Raw genomic sequence first — 21798 nt, forward strand, 5'->3', positions numbered from 1 at the left:
GTTTTTTTTGTTTTGTTTTATGAAGTCCCATTTATCTTTTTTTTCTTGGTTTTTTGAGACATGGTTTCTCTGTGTAGCTTTGGAGACTATCCTGGCACTCGCTTTGGAGACCAGGCTGGCCTTGAACTCAAAGATCGCCTGCCTCTGCCTCCCGAGTGCTGGGATTAAAGGCATGTGCCACCAACACCCGGCCCCCATTTATCAATTTTCGGCTTTAATTATTCAGTGTATGGAGTACTGGAGAAGTCTAATTCCAAACTGTCAGCCTCATATGCATATACATTTGAGAAAAACGAAATTGTCTTAGCAAGTTGTATATGCACACACACATAGAGGATAGATGAAGAAGAGATGAAAGATGATGAATTGTAAATGAGGTGGAAGAGATATGGGAAAAGTTTGAATGGAGAGGAGTGATAGAAACTATGTAAACACAGTATTCATTTATAAATTACCAAATTCAATAAAAATAAATAAATAAATAAATATCAGTATCATTCAAAAACAATCACAATGCCATACTGCACAGACTAGGAAAAATCAAAACAAGCATTCATAAGAAAACAGAACAGACCAACTGCAGTCAAAGAAATTCTGAGGACTAAAAATACTTCAATAGGTATCACCAAATCTGATTTCAAATTTTACTACAGAGCCATTGAAGAAGAATGATAATGCCCCCAAATCAGATAGATAGATCAATGAAATAGAATTGAGGACCCAGATGTAAGTCCAGAAATCATACACATTTAATTTTTGATGAATAGTGGGAAAATGCACATTGAAAAACAGCCAGGATCTCCAACACATGCTATTCAAAAAATGAATTTCAGTATGCAAAAACTGAAATTAGATTCTAATTTCCCATCTTGCCAAACACTCAACTCAAAATGAATCAAAGACCTTGACATACACTCTGATACACTGAAACTGTTACAGCAAAAATGTAGAGCATATGCTTCAATGTGTACACATAGTCAAGAGTTTCTAAATAGGACTCCAGACCACATCAAATAAGTCCCACAATCTACCACTGGTATTCCATGAAATCAAAATGCTTCTATACAGCCAAGGAAACTTTTTTATTGAATGAATAGGCAGCCCAGAGAACAGAAGAAACCCTGGCCAGCTTATCACCCAAATAAATTAGTGTCTAGAATATATAAAGAACTCATAAAATAGTCTCTGTGTGCTACAGGTTTGTGGTAGGGTCTAGAAAATATAAAGAACCCATAAAATTAAACACATTTATCCACCACTGGTTTCCAAAATAAACTCCATGTGCTGAGAGTTATATGAGGGAGTTGTGTGTGTGCTCAATTAAAGAAGAGAACATGAGGTTGAGAGGGAGTGAGGAGGGTTGGAAGGGGAGGAGACGGATGCTGAAATGTGTGAAGTAAAAGTGATATACAGTATTATTGCATGGAATTCTCAAAAATAATTACAAAAAGAAAACAAAAGTTTTCAGTAGTTGGCCTCACAACTGGTCAGTGTCAAGAGAATAAGATCTTTTGGAGTTTTCAGTCTACTAAGTGGGATACCTATAATATTCCTCTGTCACTCACATCTCAGGGATCATTGAAGAAGAATAAGCAGAGAGATAGTAAGAGTAAGAGGTGGTATATGATTCAGTGAAACAGTGTTTTTATATATGTTAGGCAGCTATACATATGAACTGGTAGTAGTTGTGACTACAGTCACAGGACCTGTACAAGACCATGTCAGACAAAAATCTCAGCTTCCAGGATAAGATTGTCAGGGCAGCCCATCCCTAAGCTGAGGAACTATTGGTAATTCATAGTTACTGGAGTGAGGGAGTTAGTATTTTTTCAGAAATGCAGTGCCTGTGAGAGCATTCATCCTCCAGTAGATGGCCCTAGATACTTGAGCATACTAGCAGCACCAAGTGAACTTCATGGGTTAAATAAAAAAATAAAGAACATATAAAATTAACAGGGAATGGTGGTCCTGGGAATAGAAGAGAAATTTGAAGGGAGGAAATATGGGGTGGACATGATCAAAACACATTGTATGCGTTATGAAATTCTCAATCATTTTTAAAAAAGAAATAAAACACACTTTAAAAATGGTCTTGGAACTAAGCAGAGAATTCTCAAATGAAGAAACATAAATGGCTACAAAACACATGTTAAAATGTACAACATCCTTAGGCACCAGGGAAATGAATGCAAATTAAAATTACTTTAAGATTCCATCTCATCCCAGTTATGGGGGTTTATGTATATTTCATCATTAGGAATACAAACGATAATAGTTGGCATGGGAGTGACATGTTGATTGGATTGTAAATTAGTTCAGCTTCTTTAGAAATTTGTCAGGAGTATCTCCAAAATACTAGAAATAAAACTAGCAAATGGCCCAGCTATATCACTATTGGACATACACCCAAAGAATTTTATATCCTACTACAAAGATACTTGCACATGCATGTTCATGGCTGCTATACTCACAATAACAAAAATGAAATCAACCTAGATCTCCATCAACAGATGAATAGATAAGAAAATGTGGTATATATATATATATATATATATATATATATTATATAAAATATTACTAAGCTGTAATGAAAATTAACATAAAATTTGCAGGTAGAAAGGATAAGATTTAAAATTTTTATACTAAGTGAAGTAACTCATGGCCAGAAAGACAAAATCCCTATTTGCATTCTTTTATGTGTATCCTTGCTTCAAATCTTTCATTTCTTTGTTTAACTTGGAACACAATTGAAACCAGGAAATTACAAAGGATCCTTTGAGAGTAATATGTTAAGGAAGAGGTTATAATAAATTATAGGTAACACAAAAGCAGAGACATGGAATAATGGGAGCAGAAAGGCTTAAGCAATGAAGGGAACTAGAGTATGGGGGATGAGAGAGGGAGGATAGCTAATCCAAAGAAACAAGTATGTAAACCCTTGTGAAAGTCATCTATTTCATTACCCAATTAAAAATATTTAGAGGACTAGTAGAACATATGTGAAATGAACAAAAAGGGAAGAATACTAGGATTTAAAGGATTAAGTGTGGATGAGTACCTTAAGATTTGGGAGATGAGTGGGTAATAGGGAAAGTTAACAAATAGTTAAGTTTGCATGAAAAAGCTGTTTAACAAATAAGTTCAAATACATTTAAAATACATAAAATACTGGATGAAGATTTCAAAAATTTATTAGTTAAAACAAGCAAAGAATTCAAAGACAATCCAAGAGGTTGAATTCAATTTGGGACCTAAACAGGAAAATTAACATATAGAAGAAAAAGTCAACAAAGTGATTGAAAAATTGACTAACATGGAAGAAATAAAATGTAAGGAAATCAATATTTGGTGAAATGAAGACTGAAAATGTTGAAAATGAAAAGCTCAATGAGCTAAGTAAAAAACACAATAGAAGGCATCACTAATAGACTCCACCAAAGTCTTAATTACTTTTCCTACATTCCTACTTCTGTGACAATATACAGCGAGAAAAGCAACTTAAAGGAGAAAGGACTTATTTGTCTCACTGTGGAATGATACAGCCCATCATAGATCAGAAATCTGTGCTGCCCACATACAGCGTATATTCAGGGTGGGTTGTCGTGGAATAATCCTCTTGTACTAAAGATTTTTCACTTGAATTGGTTTAATAAAAGTCTTCTGGGTCAGTAACCAGGCAAGAAGTATAGCCAGGGCTACGAATATAAGGATGATGGAAAGTAGAAGGTCAAAGTCAGGATATGCCAGCCAGATGCAGAGAGAAAAACAGGGGCATGCTGTACTGAGAAAGGCACCACCACATGGCAGAGCATAAATGAGGAATCTGCACTAACTTAAAAATATAAGAACTAGTTAATAATAAGCCTGAGGTATTGGCCAAGCATTTATAAATAATATTAATCCTCTATGAGTTAACTTGGGAGTTGCTGGTGAGACAGAAACTTCTGCCTACAGTGGGTCTTCTCACTTGAGAGAACACAATCTTGATCATCCCTCACAGATATGCCCACAGGCTTGTCCTCAATTTGATTCTATATCTTCCCAAGATCACAATCAGTTTAAAACATCAAACCAAGCAGAAGAAAGAGTATCCTGGATAAAAAGAAGCTCTACAGTTAAATACCAAGTAAAAATATAAATGGCTACAAGCACAAGAACTTGGGTATATGTTCAAACTTAAGAACCCACAAGATATAAGTAGAATCTGAAAAAAGAACCCCTAAAGGTATAGAAACTATATCCAATTGCATTAATTAAATTCTAGCAGAAATGTTCCCAAATCTAGATAAAGAAATGTACATCCAAATGCAAGACGATTGTAGAATGCCAAACAGATATGAACAAATAAGAAATTATCCACGCTGGGTGATGGTGTCACATGACTTTACTCCCTGCACTCCGGAGGCAGAGACAGGTAGATCTGTGAGATCGAGTTCGAAACCAGCCTGGTCTACAAGAGCTAGTTCCAGGACAGCCCCAAAGCCATAGAAAAACCCTATGAAAAACCAAAAAAGAAAAATTTAAAACTCACTCATATGTGCATTTAGACATAGAATAAAGGATTACCAGCCTACAATCCACACTGACAGAGAAGCTAATAAACAAGGAGGACCCTAAGAGAGACATACATGGTCTCTTGGAGAAGGGGAAAGGGACAAGATCTCCTGAGCAAATTGGGAGCATGGGGGAGGGGGAGGGAGCTAGGAAAATGAGAAGTGGAGAAGAGGAAGGGTGAGGAGAACATGAAGGAGCAGGAAGTTTGAATTGGGGGAAGAATAGAGGAGTGCAACGTAAGAGATACCATAAGACACGGGGTGGTAGGGGAGAAAGGGAATGAGAAGGGAACTGGAATTGTCATGTAAATGGAGAGAGAGAAAGAAATTATCCACAGCATATTATATTCAAGTAGTCAAAAATATACTGCAAACATGTTTTTAATATGCAAGTAAAAATGCCATTGTAAGATGAAATAACACAATAATATCAGATCTTTCATTTTAAAATCTAGGGACAAGGCAGACAATATAGAGCATTTGAAAGAGTGCCTGCCTAGCATGCAAAAAGCCACATGTTTGGTCAAACTACTGCATAAACTATGTTTAGTACTACATGTTTCTAATCATAGCACTTAAACGGTGAAATCAGGTGTATCAAAAGTTCAAACTCAGGTCATCTTTGAATTCACAGTGGAAGAGATGCCAACCTAGATTATGTAAGACCTTGTCTCAAAATAAAAACATTCTTTTACATTTTTAGACAAGTACTTTTTTTATTTTACTACAGGGTCCCTGGGGTATCTAGTTTCAGGTTATGCTGTTAGACCCCCGGAAAACTCAGGCCTCCGGGGTCCCAGCCCAGGACCGAAGTCACCCCAATCACCAGGCAGATTCAAAAACTTCCTGCAAACTGCATGAGGCTTTATTGTTGTTTAACGAGCTAACCCCATGTTAGCTCAGGTCTTTCTCCCACCCGCCATGGCAGATGGCTAGCAAAGACAGCTCATAAGGGCTGCATAGAGATCTTGTAGGGCAGCATAAGGGGAGTGTCTAGGGGTATGCACAGGATGAAGATTGGTGTGCCTCCAGGCTTGGAGGGCTTGCCCTGTGTCAATTGGCCAATTGGTTGTTATGGCCCAGAGGACCTCCCAGGGTGGTTGCTATGCTCTGTGCGTCATTGCTGTGCACTTGTGCGTAAAGCACACCCAGAGCCGTAAAGCATAGCACCACCAGCTAACTTCTGATTGGATCCCTGCCACGAGGCAGGCATCTGACCTCAAGTGACTAGGACAAGGTCATGGCAAGCACGTGTTACTGTCATGGCTTTGGAAATGGGGATCTGGTCCCTTCAATGCTAGTCTAAAAACAAAGAAAAAGAAAGAAAGAAAAACTGCAGTGATAAAAATCACTCAAAATGATATTCAAATATACTAAAAAAATCAGTGCCTTGTATGCCTATCATCAGAGAAAATTCCACCTGTAGCAGATGGGAACAAACATAGAGACTCACAGCCAGATAATATGCAGAGAGTGAGAGACCATGGATACTCAGACCTAAATAGGATATCTCCATCATATCCCTCCACTCAATTCTCAGGAAACCCAGCATAAGAGGAGGTAGAAAGATGAATAACAGAGAGAAAACAAGGCCCTCTAAATCAACATGAGCTTACTGAGACTGAACCAAGAAGCACAAAGGTCTGTGTAACATCCTCTGCACTTATATTATGGCTTCCAAATTAGCATTTTTATGGAAGTCATGAGTATGTGAATGAGTGCATCTCTGATTCCTTTGGTTTGTTTTTCCTGTTTAAATCTGATGTAATAGTTATTGTTTTATCTTATTATATTTTATTTGATGAATTATTTTTTTAAATAATGAATGAATTTATACCTAACCATGAGAGTAAGGGTTAGCATCTGTGACTTGTATCTGCTGAGAGAGTGAAAATCCTTTCTTCAATAGGTTAACACTGGGTATATCAACAAACAAAAGGGCAGGCTAATTGTTTAGGAGTATTTGGCCACAGTTAGTTTTGTTTACTTTTATTTGGTTATGCTTTTTTAGGGGGGTGTTGTATTAGGTTTTTAGTTTGTTTCTCGAGAAGGAAATTCATGTTGGCAGGGTTTGGAGGGGAGGATGATCTGGAAGGACATGGAGGAGGTGAAAAAATGATAAAAGATATTTAAATTTAAATATCGTTATAAATAATGGAAATATATTAAAAACAACAAAAACCACAACATCTAGAAACTCATGAAATATTTGAAGGCATGAATATAAATAAATGCTATCCAATATCACTGTTTCAGCCAAATTCTCCTGTAAAATTGATGAAAGTGGCTTGTAGTTAAGTTGACAAAAATTGAAACTCTATGTCTGCCATGGAATATAAAAAATGCAAGTTAATATTTAAAAAATCATAAATATCACTATAACATAAATAGCTGAAAAATCAAAACCAGCAAAGACAGTTTATGCTGCAGAGGATGTGGAGAAAGGGGAATACTCCTCCATTGCTGGTGGGAGTGCAAACTTGTACAGCCACTTTGGAAATCAGTATGGTAGTTTCTCAGGAAAATAGGAATCAATCTACCTCAAGATCTAGGAATTCCCCTGTTAGGCATATACCCAAAGGATGCACATTCATACCACAAAGACATATGGTCAACTATGTCCATAGCAGCATTATTTGTAATAGCCAGAACCTGGAAGCAATATAAATGCCCCTCACCTGAAGAAGGGATTAAAAAAAAGTGGTACATTTACACAATGAGTACTACTCAGTGGAAAAAAAAAAACAATGGAATCTTGAAATTCACAGGCAAATGGATGAAACTAGAAGAAACCATCCTGAGTGAGGTAACCCAATCACAGAAAGAAAAACATGGTATATAATCACTCATATATGGATTTTAGACTTAGAGCAAAGGATTACCAGCCTACAATCCACACCTCCAGGGAAGCTAGGAAACAAGGAGGACCCTACGAGAGAGATGCATAGTACCCTGGAGAAGGGGAAAGGGACAAGATCTCCTGATCAAATTGGGAGCACGGAGGAGGAGCAGGGAGATAGGAGAAAGGGGAGGGGAGAACATGAGGGATTAGGAAGTTTGAGTCAGGGTAAGAATAGAGGAGAGAAAGAAAAGAGAAATAGCTAAAGAAAACAGAGATAAAATGTGGTGGTAATTCATCCAAAAAATAAGCAGGCAAAACACCAGCATCCAACTGCACTGCACTGTTTTCACTGTCTGAGGTCACCTTTAGCCACCAGAGATATTTTCATGCACATGTCCTGTAAAAGCTTGAGTGAGAAGGTTCTAGAAGTAGAGGTGAAATCAAGGAATTCATAATGCATACACAGAGAATCAGTTGAAGGACAGTTGAAAGACAACATAGTGTAGCATGAAAATATGAAGCTAAAACAAAGAAATATTCATCAGAGAGGGCAACCTTACCTCACCATTGCCTGGGTGATGCAAGCCATTACTATGAGTATTCCATAAACCATAACTTGGAGCTCTGAAGGCATGGAGAATATAAACTCAAGCAGCCCAGAATTCTGTATGACATTTGAAGGGAGACAAAGGCTCTACTTCTGCTGTTCTACATGCCTATATCCAGTTATACCAGCACCATTTGTTTATGATGCTTTCTTTTTTCCATTGTATAATTTTGGCTTCAAGAATAAGATATCCATAGGTTGTGGATTTATGTCTGGGTCTTCAATTCAATTCCATCGGTCCACCTCTCTGTTATTATGCCAATACTATACAGTATTTGAGCTCTGTTTCTTTTTAGAATGCATCAATCTTGTGTAGCCCAGGGTGGCCTTGAACTCACAGAGATCCACCTGCCTCTGCCTCCCAAATGCTGAGATTAAAGGTATGTGCCACCACTGCCTGGTCTCTATGGCTGACTAGTGTGCCTTGCACCACACTCTGATCTTCAGGCAACTTTTATTGGTTAGATCACAAACAAAATGTCACCACACACAAAAGAACATAATTTCTTCTCAGCACCTCATGGAACCTTCTCTAAAACTGACCACATACTTGGACATAAATAAAACTTCAACATATGCAAAAACTTTTAAAATAACCCCTTGTATCTTATCAGACCACCATGGGATAAAATTATATTTCCACAACACAAACTACAGAAAGCCTACAAACTCGTTGAAACTGAACAACTCTCAACTGAACCACCACTGGGTCAGGGAAGGAATAAAGAAATTAAAAAGAATTTCTAGAATTCAACGAAAATTAATCCACAACATACCCAAACTTATGGGACACAATGAAAGAGGTGCAAAAAGGAAAGTTTATAGAACTAAGTGCCAACATAAAGTATTTGGAGAAATCTCACACAAGCAACTTATCAGCACACCTGAAAGCTCTAGAACAAAAAGAAGTAAACTCACCCAAGAGTAGATGGTAGGAAATAATCAAACATGGGGCTTAAATAAATTTTGCTATATTATTCCTACTGATCCATCAGCATAGTAGATCTTTCCATCTTCTCATATCTTCTTCAATTTCTTTCTTTTAAAGATTTGAAGTTCTTATCATACTTGTCTTTCACTTACTTGGTTAGAGTCTCACCAAAATACTTTATATTATTTGAGGCAGTTGTAAAGGATTTTGGGTTTTTGATTTCAGTCTGTTTATTATTTTTATATAAAAGGGATACTGTTTTTTTTTTACTTAATCATGTATTCAGCTATAAGAGTTCCCTGTTACAATTTTTGGGGTCATGTATGTGCACTATCATGACTTCTGGGAATACTGATAAATTGACTTCTTCCTTACCAATTTGTTTCAACTTGATTTCCTGTAGTTGTCTTATTGCTCTAGTTAGAGATTCAAGTACAATATTGAAGAGGTATGGAGGGAGTGGACAACCTTATCTTGTTCTTGATTTTAGTGGAATTGAATTGAGTTTCTCTCCAATTAATTTGATATTTGCAATCAGCTTGCTGCATATTGTTTTTATTATATTTAGGTATGTCTCTCCAAGACTTTTATCATGAAAGGGTGTAGAATTTTTGGCAAAGGGTTTTTGGCATCTGATAAGAGGATCATGTATTTTTTTTCTTTCAGCTTATTTATATGGTAGTTTACATTGACAGATTTTTATAGGTTAAAACATCCCTGCATCTCTGGGATGAAAGCTACTTGATCATGTTGGATGATCTTTTTGATGTGTTCTTGGATTTGGTTTGTCAGTATTTTATTGAGCATTTTTGCATCAATGTTTGTAAGTGAAAATAGATTGTAATTTTCTTTCTTTGTTGAGTCTTTGTGTGATTTAGATACCAGGACGACTTTTGCCTCACAAAACGAATTTGGCAACTTTCCTTCTGTTTTATTTTGTGGGATAATTTGATGAGTACTGGTATTAGCTCTTCTTTGGAAGTCTGGTAGAATTCTTCATTTAAAAAGTCTGGCTCTGAACTTTTTTAGATTGGGAGACTTTTAATGACCCTTTGTTTAGGAATTATTGGCATATTTAAATTGTTAATCTTAACTTGATTTAATTTTGGTAAATTATATGTATAAAGAAACTTGTCCTTTTTTTTAGATTTGCACATTTTGAGGAGTAAAGGTTTTTGAAGTATAACCTAATGGTTCTCTGGATTCCTTCAGAATCTGTTCTTATTTTGCTGCTTTATTCTGACTTTGTTTTTTTTTTTTTTTTGGATAGTCTCTCTCTGCCTTTTAGTTAGTATGGATAAGGGTTTATCTTTGTTTCATTGATTCTTTTTATTATTTATTATTCTCTTTGTTTCTATTTTATTGATTTCAACCCATGATTTGATAATTTCCTGAAGTCTACTACTCTTAGGTATGTCTGCTTCATTTTGTTCTACATCTTTCAGGTGCACTATTAACTCACTAGTATGAGATTTCTGCAAATTTTCATGAAGTCACTTAGTGTTATGATCTTTCTTCTTAGCATTGCTTTCGTCAAGTCCTCTAAGTTTGGGTATGTTGTGCATTCATTTTCATTGAATTCTAGTAAGTCTTTAATTTTTTTCTTTTTTTCTTCCTTGACCTAGTGGTAACTCTGTAGAAAGTTGTTAAGTTTATATGAGTTTGTAGATTTTTTGTTGTTATTGAAATCTAGCTTTAATCCATGGTGGTCAAATAAGTTGTAGAGGGTATTTCAATTTTTTTGGTATTTGTTCAGACTTTTAATATTGGAGGAAGTTCCATGAGCTGCTAAGAAGAAGGTATTTTTTAATTTGGGTGAAATGCACTGTAGATATCTGTTAGGTCCATTTGAGTCATAATATCTGTTAGTTCCATTGTTTCTCTGTTTAGTTTCTATCTAGATGACCTGTCCATTGGTGAGAGGGGGTATTAAAGGATCTACCTAATACTATGTGGGGTTCCATGTATGATTTAAGCTTTAGTAATGTTTGTTGTGGGTGCCCTTATATTTGGGACATAAATATTCATATATAAGACACCATCTTCGTTGATTTTTTATTTGATGAATATGAAATGCTCTCTTTATGTATTTTGATTAAATTTGGTTGGAAGTCTATTTTGTTAGCTATTATGATATCTATATTAGCTTGATTCTTAGATCCATTTGATTGGAAAATCTTTTTCTAACTCTTTACTCTGAGGCAATGTCTATCTTTGATGTTGAGGTATGTTTCTTCTATGCATCAGAATGATGTATCCTATTTTTTATCCATCCCATTAGACCATGTCGTTTTATTGGTGAATTGAGTTCATTGATATTGAGGGATATTAATGACCAATTATTGTTAATTCTTGTTATTTTGTTGTTGTTTATGGTAGTGTGTGTGTCAGTAGGTTTGTTTCTTTTTGTGTTTCCCTGCTTTAATTTTTGCTGGTGTGATATTATCTGTTGCCTGCATTTTTGTGGATGTAGTTAACTTCATGGAGTTGGAGTTTTCCTTCTAATACCTTCTGTAGGGCTGGATTTGTGAATAGATATTGTATGAATTTCATTTTTTCCTGAAAAACCATGTTTTCTCCATCTATATTTATTGATAGTTTTGCTGTGTATTGTAGTTTGGGCTGGCATCTGTGGTCGTGTATTGTCTGTAACACATCAGTCCAGGCCCTTCTGGATTTTTGTATCACCATTGAGAAGTTGGGTATGATTCTAATAGGTGTCCCTTTATATGTTACTTAGCCCTTTCCCCTTGCCACTTTTAGTATTCTTTCTTTGTTCTGTATGTTTAGTATTTTGATTAGTATGTGAAGAGGGGATTTCCTTTTCTGATCCAATCTATTCAGTGTCCTGTAAGCTTCTTTTACCTTTATAGGCATGACCTTCTTTAGGTTGGGAAAATTTTATTCTATGATTTTATTGATGTTTCATATATATTCTCTGGCCTTTTGTGCTGGGTTTCCTCTTCTTCTGTTCCCATTATTCTTATATTTGTTTGACGGGGGATGTCCTTCTGTATGCTGTGAATATGTATTTCTCTTAGTGGTTGATGAATAAGCTGTTTCCACCAATGGACAGGCAGGATGTAACCCCCCAAATATATATCTGAGTCACTGGATATATATATATATATATATATATATATATATATATATATATATATATATCCTGAGTCACTGGTCTGGTTTGAAGTCTCTGGTTTCTACTAAGACTATCAATACTGGACCCTTGCTGGCACTCCTCTTGGGTATCCTGTTGCTGCTCTGGACCTGCAGCTTTGGACCTTCAGTACTGGCCCCTTCATGCATTCCAGCAAATCACACATGGAGTGGATGTTGTGGTGGGCCGAGTCATAGCCCTGGTTCTAAGTATGGGTGGTTGCAGGGTTGGTCAGCCTATCAGCTCTTCTCCATCATCACTACAAAGGAGAGCTCTCCAGAATTGTCCTGGCTAGTTCACCCTGTGCAGCAAAGAGAAAGCACAGAACAATTCTCCTGCTTTCACACCATCAGGTCCAGCTTACCCATACTTACACCACCAGGACCAGATACACTGTGTTGCCCAGGCAAGGTGCAGTGTCTACTCTCTTGAATGTTACAGCTGGTATGGGTGGGAACAGCTCTTCCACTCTAAAGACCTCTCCCACTTGCCATAGGTGGTGAAGGGGCAACGGGAAGGGCTTCTCTCCCTTGTCCATTCCACTGTATGGCAGATGAGAGTCTGGGCCCGATCTCCCACACCATATTCTCAGAGCCGGCTCACCTGTGCCCCTGTCAATGAAGTCAGCTCTACTATGCTGCCCAGATGAGGCTTGAGCCCATTCTTGCAAGTGCTGCAGCTGGTGAAGGGTTGAGTCAGCTCCTCTACTTGCCCCAGGTGACAAGGGCTGAGGCAGGGAGGGTATCTTTCCCTCTCCCATGCCACCACATGGCAGACAAGAGGGATGGAACCAGCTTTTCAACCCTCACACACTTGGAGCTGGCTCTCTACTTCCCCCTTGCCCCTGTGAACAGGGTAAGATTTATTGTGCTGTCCAGGTGAGGTGTAGGACCTGCTTTCCTGAGTGCTGCAGCCGGTAAGGGGCAGAACCAGTTCTCCCTAGTGTTGCAGCCAACTCTGTGCAGCCCTGTACTCTTGGCTTTGGTGGTAACAGGAACCACGAATTAGCACAAAGCCATGGCTACCGTGGGGCCATGGACATAAACATAGGACTTGGCAGCAGCCCGTGCTCACACATCACCAGAGCCCAAGGTGGCAAACAAGACGCCTACCTATTGGGCTCTTCACCACTTCCACCTCTTCAGATCTGCCTCACTTCATAGGGTATGAATCATTCTATCTCTGTCTCCCTCTCTTACCCCAGCATATATTTGTTTACCATGATAATAGTGCCTAATGATGCTGAGTAGCCTATGTGTTTTCTTGGCTATTTGGGCTATTTGGGATTCCTTCTGCTTAGCTGTAATGGCCAAGGATCCTGTATTCTAATACAATATTCTAGTACACATATTTAGATAAAGAGATTGAGATCGTTAATATTCAGTATTTCTATCAAAGTTTTTTTTTTTACTGATGCTTGTCATTTTGTTAATTTTTTGATGCTTCATGTCTGTTAGTCCTCTATTCCTTGCTTTAGATTTTTAAAAAATTATTTGTACTATAATGTATTTTGTTCCTATTTTTTCTTCTCCAGTTCCTCCAAAAACCTACCTACCGAACTTTGTGTTCTTTTTTTCTCAAAATAAAAATCAAGAAAAACAAAAATAACAACAAAAACAAAAATCAAAGCAAACAAACTTTTTCCTCCATTTATATTTGAATTAGAAACAAGATTGTTTTACATGTCAATCCCACTTCCCTCTGCCTCCCCTCCTCCCCTGTCCCCACCTAACTAACACCCTACCTATTCCATACACTTTCTGCTCCCCAGGGAGGGTGAGGCCTTCCATAGGGGGTCTTCAGAGTCTGTCATATCCTTTGGGATAGGGCCTAGACCCACCCACATGTGTCTAGGCTCAGGGAGTATCCCCCCATGTGGGATGGTCTCCCAAAGTCCATTCCTATGCTAGGAATAAGTAATTATCTACTACAAGGGGATCCATAGATTTCAGATGTTTCCTCACTAACACCCATGTTCTTGGGGTCTGTATCAGTCCCATGCTGGTTTCCCAGATATCAGTCTGGGGACCAAGAGTTCTCCCTTGTTCAGGTCAGCTGTTTCTGTGGGTTTCACCAGCCTGGGCTGGACCTCTTTGCTCATCACTCCTCCTTCTCAGCAACTGGATTCCAGTTCAGTTCAATGGCAAACAAATTTTTTAAAAAAGAAAAATCAATAACACAAAAATGTGTACAAAAAAACCATGGTATATATTTTCTGTTGACTAAATACTCCTAGGCATGGGTGTTGCTCTGAAATGTGGTTGATAAATCCAGTAACACTCAATTGAAGAAAACATACTTTCCCTTTCCCAGAAGAAATCAACTGCAAATACCTTCTTGGTTACAAGTTGAAATTTGTGTCCACAGCCCCTTCTACATAGTCCTTTTTTCTAATTGAGTTAGTATCTTTTTTCAACCTGTAGATGCTTGTTTGTATTTATATTTCTCTTTAGGGCATAGTATTCTTTAAAGTATGTTCTACATGGTTATCTTGGAGGTTACCTATTCCTTTATTATGTTTCTGCAGTGGAAAGTTTTAGTTACTCCAAATTTATGACAATTTTGCCAGGTATATTAACCAGGGTCAGCATCTGTTCATGAGAACTTAAAAATACATCTTCCCCAAACCTATTGACATTTGATATTTCTACTGAAAACTGAGGTCAGGAGAAATGGCTCAGTGGTTAAAATTGCATGCTGCTTTCCCACAAGACCAAAGTTCAATTCCAAGCACCTATATTAGGTAGCTCAGAACCACCTAAACTATATCTCCTAGAGCACCCCTTTGAAATCTGCAGGAATTTTTACTCTGTGTATGCATGCATGCAGGTACACACACATCAAATATAATAAAATAAAATTTGTTACACAAGAGAGCTCAGAGTTTAGGCTGCCTCATAGTTAGGGTAAGGATCTTGATTCAGACTATGCAAAAGACAGGCTCTTTCCCTGGGACTTGTCTTAGAGGGACTGAATGGAAAGATGGTGGAGGCATAAGATGAGAGCATATAGCTCCTAGCTGGACCTAGGTCAAGATTGCTGATAGATGTGGCTCCTTTCTAGGATTGGCAGGGCAGCACAAAAGAGTTCTGTGGAATGATTAGTCTGGCAAGATAGTCCCATAGTACAATAATGGTATTATCTTGGGGTTTTCCAATATCTGTTCAACTGGACTTAAGTCCCACTCGATAGGAGACTCTTGCCAGACACTACAAACATAGTCAAATATTCACTGCTGGAGAAGTCATAACACTAGAGGAATACCTACCAGTATTGTTTCCCTAAAACAATATAACTTCTATTTTCTAAACATTTATCCTTATGCCTAAAAATAAGTATAGCTTTCTCCCAAATCAAAAGAGTATGCCTAAAAATAAGTATAGCTTTCACCCAAATCAAAAGAGTTTAGATTTGCAGCAGATAAAGACTATTTCAGAGATCCACAATTGGTCAAAATGCAGAAAGTAAGTGGCAACAGAGTGGGCAGCCACAATTCGTACATCTACAACAAAACTCCTATATGTTGGGACACTCTGTTGGTCAGAGGTTACAATCTACCATGGTCTGGCATCTCTTTTTGAGTTCAACAACATGGAGGACTCCCTACTCTTTTCAGTGGGAAGCTTCTTGTTCTCTATCTGACCTTATCTGGAGAATGTCTCTAGGCATTATTTGACATCTTAATTTTTTTCTTTTCCATCCTCATTTCAGCCTGATGTTTCTTCAGAATGTCTACATCCTCATTTCAGCCTGATGTTTCTTCAGAATGTCCATCTCTTTACTGGATTCTATTTTTTCTCTTTTTAAAATTTAAATTAGAAAAAAATATTGATTTACATATCAATCCCAGTTCCTTCTTCTAAATATACTATATTTTACAAATAAATCTTTAATGTTAAAACTTAAAGTTGATTGCCTAACCCTGTATCACAAAGTTATTACTTTAAAAATAATTTACATGTATACTTTTATATCATATTTATATATATTAACTGTAATTTTCAGTATATAATCCTCTACATTATTTGTTTGGTTTATATATAAGTATCAAGTTAGAATGATCAAAATGCCCTTTGATATTAATTTCAACTTCAAATGATTTTTGTTAGAAAATAAGAATGTAATTTACTTTTGTGAGTTAATCTTTTGTTCTAAGATTTTATACAACTTGTTTATTAAATTTATAAGGGATTTTTATTAGTTGGGATTTTCTCTATAGTCATTCATTTGGTCTACAAAAAGAGACTATGTATTTCTTGTTTTGCAGTGTCTATATACTTTAATTTCTTTCTTGTATATCCATTGCAGTGGCTAGACTCTCTGAAGATATATTGAAACAAAATGTGAAAGTTGAAATGTTTGCTTTATTCAGACTTTGGGGGAAGGAAGGAGTGACTTTCAGTTTTTCTGTTTTATTTTTGAGATTATGATAGAATTATATCACTTTCACCCTTCCCTTTCCACATTCCAAACATCCCATATACCTCACCTTGCTCTCTTTCAAATTCATGACTTCCTTTTTCACTGCTACACACAAATATTTATACACACACACACACACACACACACACACACACACACACACACACACACACACACATATATATATATATATATATATATATATATATATATCCCCAAATATAACCTGCTCAGTCTGTATAGTGTTCTTTTTTCATTTCTCTGTCTTTGCTCCATTTTTTAATTTTTTATTTCATTTTACATTCCAACCACAGTTCTCCCTCCAACCTCTCCGATCACCCCCTCACCTTCTCCCACCCCACAGCCCACCCCCAGTCCACTCCTCCTCATAGGTAAGGGCTTCCATGAAAAGTCAACATAATCTGGCACAATAGTTTGGGTCAGGGCCAGGACCCTCTCCCATGTATTAAGACTGAACATGTCATCCTACCATGGGGCGTGGGCTCCAACAGGTTAGCACATGCATCAGGTTTGTATTGTCGTCCTACTGCCAGGGACCTTTCTGATAGGTCCTTTCTGATAGGACCTTTCCAAGCTTCACAACTTTCTCCCACACATGGAGGACCTAGTTCAGACCCCTGGAATCTCTACAGCTGTCAGTCTAGAGTTCATGAGTTTCCACAAGCTTGGTTCAGCTGTCTCTGTAGATTTCTCCATCATGATCTTAACTTCCCTTGCTCATATGTTTCCCCCTCCCTTTCTTCACCTGTATTCCCAGAGCTTGGCCTGGTTCTTGGTTGTGGAACTCTAGGTATTGTTCTATCCATTACTTGATGGGAGCTCTATGATGATAGTTGGGATATTCATCAATCTGATTAGAGGGGTAGGCTAGTTCAGGAATCCTTTCTACTATTGCTAGGAGTCTTATTTGGGGTCCTCCTTATGGATTCTTGGGAGTTACCCTAGCACCAGTTTTCTCCCTAAGACCATAGTGGCTCCCTCTATTAAGATATCTTTTTCATTGCTCTCCTACTTCATCCCATATTCCCTCCTGTTCTCATCCCCCCTCACCTCCCTCTTAATACACCCTGCCCCCAGTATGCCCTGTAGATATCATCTAATTTCTCTTCCCAGAGTGATCTTTGTGTCCCTCTAAGGGTTCTCCTTGTTACCTAGCTTTTCTGGAGCTGAAGATTTTAATATGGTTATCCTTTGCTTTACATCTAATATCTACTTATGAGTGCACACATACCATGTTTGTCTTACTATGTCTGGGTTACCTCATCAGGATGGTTTTATCTAGTTCCATTCATTTGCCTGAATATTTCATGAGGTCATCGTTTTTTACTGCTGAGTAGTACTGAATTGAAAAGGATATCAGAAAATCGAAAGATCGCCCATGCTCTTGGATAGGTAGGATAAACATAATAAAAACGGCAGTCTTACCAAAAGCAATTTAAAGATTCAATGCAATTCCCATCAAAATCCCAACACAATTCTTCAAAGACCTTGAAAGAATAATACTGAAGTTCACATGGAAAAACAAAAACCCAGAATACTTAAAATAATCTTGTACCCTGTACAATAAAGGAACCTCTAGAAGCATCACCTCCCTGACTTCAAACTCTGCTATAGATCTATAGTAATAAATACAGATTGGTAGTGGCATGAACACAGACAGGTAGATGAATGGAATCGAATCAAAGACCCTGATATCAATACACACACCTACAGACATCTAATTTTTGACAAAGAAGTCAAAATTGTACAACAGAAAAGGAAAACCTATTTAACAAATGGTGTTGGCATAACTGGATGATAACATGCAGAAGATTGCAAATAGATCCACATCTAATGCCATGCACAAAACTCAAATCCAAGTGTATCAAGGATCTCAATATAATGTTCTTAATATGCATTTTCAGGGCTTATTATTTAGTATTGGATAACCAATTAATGTGTTCTTCCCTGATGAAAACAATTTCTCCCATTCTAACATTGTAAGTATTCCTTAGTTGCCTGTAGTTCTTTGCATAGGTTTTAGGCCTCTTGAGTCTTCCCCAGAATACTTTGACATGTCTACTGTTGTTGCCCTTGCTCAGCTCATGTTTGAACAGTCATGTTGGTGAGACTTTATGGCTATAGCTTCTGACATGAGTAGTGGACACAATCACATAGTGATTCCTGATCTTCTGGATCTTATAGTTTTCATATGCCCCCTCTGCAATGTTTCTTTAGTCTAAGGTGTGGGAGTTGTGAGATGGATATATAGGCATATATATATATATATATATATATATATATATATGTGTGTGTGTGTGTGTGTGTGTGTGTGTGTGTGTGTGTGTGTGTGTGTGTGTGTGTATCCATTTTTGTTTGCTTGCTTTTTTGAGATAGGGTTTCTCAGTGTAACAGCTCTCTGGGTGTCCTGGAACTAACTCACTTTGTAGCCTAGGCTAGCCTCAAACTCAAAGAAATCTGCTTGCCTCTGCCTTATGAGTGCTGGGATTTAAGGCATACACCACTCTCACCTGGCTATCCATTTTTCACATTAGATTTAATAAAAATTTTACTGGTTGGCACTTTTTACTAAGTTACAGATGTTTCTCTTTCAGCTTTTCTATGAGGATTTAAAGATTACAAATAGCTAGAAGGTCATCGTAAATGTTTTATGTGTAAATTCATCTAGTTAATAATTTTGTCTTGATGTGATAGATTATCATACATTTGAAAATGATCAACTTGTCATTCATTTGTAAAACCCTGTTCATTTTGTCATATAGTTACTTTTTTACATTGCTAGATTTGTTTACTAATAGTTTTAAATTATGTTAAAATGTCTTGTCTGTTTTGTATGTTTATACTTTGGGTATCAGGATAATACACATCCCATAAAATTAATTTCAAGTATGCTACTCATTGGTGTTATAATAGTAAGATTAATTTGTATTTAATTGTTTGCTATACTTTTATATTAAATAATGTTGGCCTGGATATTTCTTTGGGGGAACATTAAATTCTTAGTTCAATCTGACACACACACACACACACACACACACACACACACACACACACACACACACACACACATATATATATATATATATATATATATATATATATATATATATATTCTTGTTTCACATTGACTGAATTGTGGTTATTTTTTGGAGGAGTTGTTCCATTCAATGTAAGTAGTAAAAGTTCTATCTTCCAAGTTATTTATAGCATTTTTTCTTTCCTTTTTTTTCTCTTTTGGGAGTTTACTGTAGTTTTTATTATTCTTCTCTCATATATTACATCCCACCGCAGTTTCCTCTCCCTCCATTACTCTCAGTCGCCTACACCTCCACTTTCCCCCAGATCGATTCTCTCTCCCCATCACCTCAGAAAAGAACACACTTCCCAGTGAAAACAAACAAACTCATCATAACATGCTACAATACTACCAGGCATATACCATCACATCAAGGCTGGATGAAGCAACCCAGTAAGAGAACAAAGGTTCCATAAGAAGGCAACAGAGTCAGTGACTGTCTCCACTACCACTTTTAGGAATTCCACAGGTACAGTAAACTACTCATCCATAACATATGTGCACAGGATGTAAGTAAGACAGCTAAAGATTCCCTAATCGCTGCAAGACTCCATAAGTCCCAGACATTTGAATTTGTGTGCCATGTTCTTGTGGTATCCATGACCCCTCGAATTCCCCTTTCTCCCTCCTCTCCTACACAGCACTCCCCTAGCACCACCTAATGTTGGGCTGTGGGAGTCTGCTTTGCTCTCATCAGTCTCTCTGGTCTCTTAGATGATGATTCTGCTAGGTAATGATTCCAGAACACTCTGCAGACAGGATAAACTGTAGATCAAAGGTTTTGTGGTTGGGTTGGGGCTCCAATCACTCTATTTGAGGCATTGCATGGTTATAGAAGATGGAGGATTTAGACTTCATGTCCCCCATATTGATTTCCAAAGCAGCTGTACAAGTTTGCACTCCTAGGGGCAGTGGAGGGCTGTTTCCCTTGCTCCACATTCTCAACAGTATGAACTGTAATTTGTGTTTTTGATCTTAGACATCTGACATGTATAAGATGGAATGACAAAATCATATGGTTTGCATTTCCCTGATGGCTAAGGATGTTGAACATTTCTTTAAGTGTTTCTCAGCCATTTGAGTTTTCCTCTGTTTAGAATTCACTATTTATCTCACAACCCAATTTTAAAATTGGATTATTTAGTTTGTTGATGTCTAGTTTCTTGTGTTTTTTCATATTTTGGATATTAACTGTTTGACATTGTAGAATTGGAGAAAATCATTTCCCATTTGGTGGACTGCCTTTTTGTCCTATTGACTGCATCTTTTGCCTTACAGAAGCTATTCTGTTTCATTCAGTCCAATTTATTAATTGTTGATCTTAGTGCCTGTGCTATTAATATTCTATTAAGGAAGTTGTCTCCTACACCAATGCATTCAAGGGTATTCTCCACTTTCTCCTATCACTTAAATCACACATTGAAATTCACACATTAATAATGGGAGACTTCAATACCCCACTCCCACAAATGAAATGTCATCTAGCCAAGAAACAGAGAAATAATGGAGCTAATAGACATTATGAATAAATGTGCCTAAGGGGTATCTTAAGAGCATTTCACCCAAACACAGAAAAATATACCTTCTTCTCAGAACCTGAAAGAATATTCTCCAAAATTAACCATGTACTTGGTCACAAAGCAAGTCTCAACAGATACAAGAAAATGGAAGTAACCCCCTGTATTCTATCAGACCACCACTAGTTAAAGCTGGATATCAACAGCAACAGAAACAACAGAAAGCCTACAGACTCATGGAAACTGAACAACTCCTTACTGAAAGACTATTGGGTCAAGGAAGAAATAAAGAAACTAAAGAACTGCCTAGAATTCAGTTAAACTGAATACACAACATACCCAAACTTATGGGACACAATGAAAGCTGTGCTAAGAGGAAAGTTCATAGCATTGAGTGCCTTCATAAAAAAAAATTCAGAGATCTCATACTAGCAACTTAACAGCACTCTTGAAAGCTCTAGAACAAAAAGAAGCAATCACATTCAAGAGAAGTAAATGTCAAGAAATAATCAAAATAGGGGCTGAAATCAATAAAATATAAATAAAGAGAACAATGCAAAGAATCAATGAAACAGAGTTTGTTCTGAGAAAATCAACAAGATAGACAAACTGTATACAATCTAACTAAATAACAGACAGAGAATATCCAAATATATTATTTCTTTATGATTT

This window comes from Cricetulus griseus, chromosome X, assembly GCF_003668045.3.
Source record: "Cricetulus griseus strain 17A/GY chromosome X, alternate assembly CriGri-PICRH-1.0, whole genome shotgun sequence".
In the NCBI taxonomy this organism is placed as follows: domain Eukaryota; kingdom Metazoa; phylum Chordata; class Mammalia; order Rodentia; family Cricetidae; genus Cricetulus; species Cricetulus griseus.